Raw genomic sequence first — 2940 nt, 5'->3', positions numbered from 1 at the left:
TGCCCTGGGTGGCTGTGGTGGTGGCACTGGTTGGCCTGGCTCCTCCACTGCACAATAATGTGTAAAGTAGGCTGCGTCCAACTCCTTTCTTGGACGCTCCAGTGGTGGTCAGGACACATCAACACCTGCAATCTCACAAAGATGGGTGATCAAGGAGAGGTGTCCCAAGGGTGCCTTGTTGCTTGCAACACGGGCACAACTTTGGATTTCATCAGCTATAACCTGCCCAATGTTGATGTTGAGACCCTTGAGAACACAGTAAAGGAAGATGGCCCTCTCGAGAGTGATGTTTGAGACATGGGAGCATGGCTAGATGTTGGCATGAGTGAAACCCATCCAGTACTTTGCCAGAGGCGTCAGACGTGGTCTTATGATGTGGATAGGTGCCTCAGTCCAATTTCTCTGAAAGTGCCCTCCAGGCACACATAAAGTTCGCTCTACATCATCATAGTTCACTCCTTCCATCATGGACATTGCATACTGGCATTGCTCCCCCTTCTAGTGTATACCTAGAAAACTGTTATGGTGTCAGCATCAAAAGCAACCTTCTTACCCCTTACGTAGCTAAAGTACGTCTCTTGCTCTCCCCCCAATTCCTTTGCATTTGTATAGAATTCCTTGACGATGGCAATGTCGGCGGGAGTGGGGTAGGTTTCCAAGTGGCCCTAGTCTCTACTTTTAAGCTCCCTTTCAAATTGAGGAGCCAAGGATGGTATGTTGGCCACCTTCCGCTCCATCAGCAGTCTCCTTCCCTCCACAGTTGGGAAGTATCTCTCATGAGCTGTAGTTTTGAACTTTTTAGAATAGAAATGCTCCTTCTCCTTCCTCTTGGTTCCTTTGTCTTTGCTACTAAGAGTTTTGATCCTTTTTCCTAATGAGGAGGCCATTCCTGCACATAGAGATTCATAAAACAGACACAGAAATCATCAAGCATTAGTCCTTAAAAATAAACAAACTCTTCTCATTCAGGCTAAGGGCAAAACAGAGAGCCATTGGCACCACCTGCACAAAACTAAACAGCCAAGAAACCAAAAAAAATAAGAAAACAACTATTGTCGCATTGCGCTTGGGCGCCCCTCAAGGGCGCTTGAGTGGCAAGCGATGCTGTCAAGCATGGTTTTGCTGCATTTTTCACATTCCAATTCAATTTCTACTCAGTCCCAACCACAATTAGCACAATTTAATCGGTCCAAACAATGGCAAATCATGCATAGACAATACCAATCATCAAAAATCAAGCTTTTTCATCAACATTCATCAAGAGTCAAACTTTTGAGAGATTAAAACACTAGATTGCATGACTTACTTGGTTGGAGATAAAATATTAGTAGATAATGCTCAAACAAATGGAAGAAATTTGAACTTCTAGTAGCCACGCACTCCAAATCCCCAAACTTGAATGGTTGAATGGTGCAAAATGGGTGAGAACTAAGGTTCTTGGTGGAAGAATGAGGCGGAAAGTGAAGAAAGAAGTTAGGAGGAGTGTTTAGGGAGGCTAGAGTGGAAGAATTCTGAGAAGGGGGGCTTGGACGAAACCCTAAGGTATAAAAAGACCCAATTCTGCAGATCGCGTCGCTTGGGCGCCCCTCAAGGGCGCTTGAGCGAGGGGCTGCACTTTTCTCCCTTTTCTTTTTGGCTTGTTTTGGGTATTCCTGGCCATGGGTTCTCATATTCAACTTAGAATTTTCAAGTTTCTTTTCCCTAACTCTCACAACAACACTTAAATCAAAAAATTAATATCTCTCCACCCCTCAAACATTCAGTTATTACAGACTATGCACACTGGAATCAAACAAACACAAAATAAACAGAAACAGAATTCAAATGACAAAATAAAACTTTTTAAAACACTGGGTTGCCTCCCAGTAAGCGCTTCTTTAACGTCACTAGCTTGACCCAATAAGCTCATGTCACATATTTGATCTTGGTGTCATCTTTTTCTTCTCCACACCAACTGATCTTTAGCAGCTTCCTGTTCACCTTTTTGATTCTCCTAGAAATTGGAGATTCAGTCTCTATCAGTCCATCAGTTCTGAGTTCTTTCACAATCCACAGCTTTTTGTTGAATCTCATTGGGATGTCTGGTCTAAGTTCTTCATGTTTTTCTAGGGAGTCTTGATGAACACTTTTTCCTTTGCTATCTTTTTCTTCTTCCTTTACTTGTGACAGAAAACACTTTTTACCTTTCTTGCCTAGCTTGGCAGCTTTAGTACTAGTCTCTGGTGCATCTCCACATGCAGCTTTGAGACTAGTCTTCTTCACCTGGATTTGCAGCTCAGCATTGAAGACATCAAAAATCACCTCCTCTTCTTGGTCTTTAAGTGTTATAGTTTCATCATCAACATTGATGATTACCTTGGCCGTTTTCATGAATGGCCTTCCAAGAATAATAGGGATCTTCAAATCTTCCTCCTTCTCCATTACTACAAAGTCTACTAGGAATCTGAGGTTGTCAGTTTGAACCATCACATCTTCCACCACACCATAGGGCTTTTTGGTGGATCCATCCGCCATAAACAAAGTCATCCTTGCAGGCTTGACTTCAAGACCACCAATCTTTTCAAGAATAGATAAGGGCATCAAATTGATACTGAACCCTAAATGAATTAGGGCTTTCCCTATTTTATGGCTCCTGATAATGCAAGGAATGGTGAAACTTCCAGGATCTTTAACCTTAGGAGGAAGTGCCTTCTACAAGATCACACTGCACTCTCCTTGTACATCAATTGTTTCCTCCTCTAGATATTTCTTTCTTTTGAGGAGTTTCTTAAAAAACTTAGCATATTCAAGAATCTGTTGCAATGCTTCAGTCACAGGAATTCTAATCCCCAATTTTCTGAAGATTTCTTCAAAGCACCCTAATTGCATCTCTTTTTCTTTTCTGGAGCACTCCTCAGGGTGATGAAGATTTTTCTAAATATTTTCTTTTTTTCTCTCAAC

At 42.1% G+C, this 2940-nt stretch overlaps 1 pseudogene; it reads right to left on the bottom strand.

Moving 5' to 3' along the window:
• Positions 1-309: 309 nt before the first annotated feature.
• LOC148194231 (uncharacterized) lies at positions 310-887 on the bottom strand (annotated as a pseudogene).
• Positions 888-2940: the final 2053 nt, after the last annotated feature.

This window comes from Vigna umbellata, chromosome 8 (genome assembly GCF_029865625.1).
Source record: "Vigna umbellata cultivar VRB3 chromosome 8, Vumbellata_1.0, whole genome shotgun sequence".
NCBI lineage: Eukaryota > Viridiplantae > Streptophyta > Magnoliopsida > Fabales > Fabaceae > Vigna > Vigna umbellata.
Note: the sequence above shows the minus strand (reverse complement) of the source record. Positions and strands in the feature narration are given on the sequence as shown.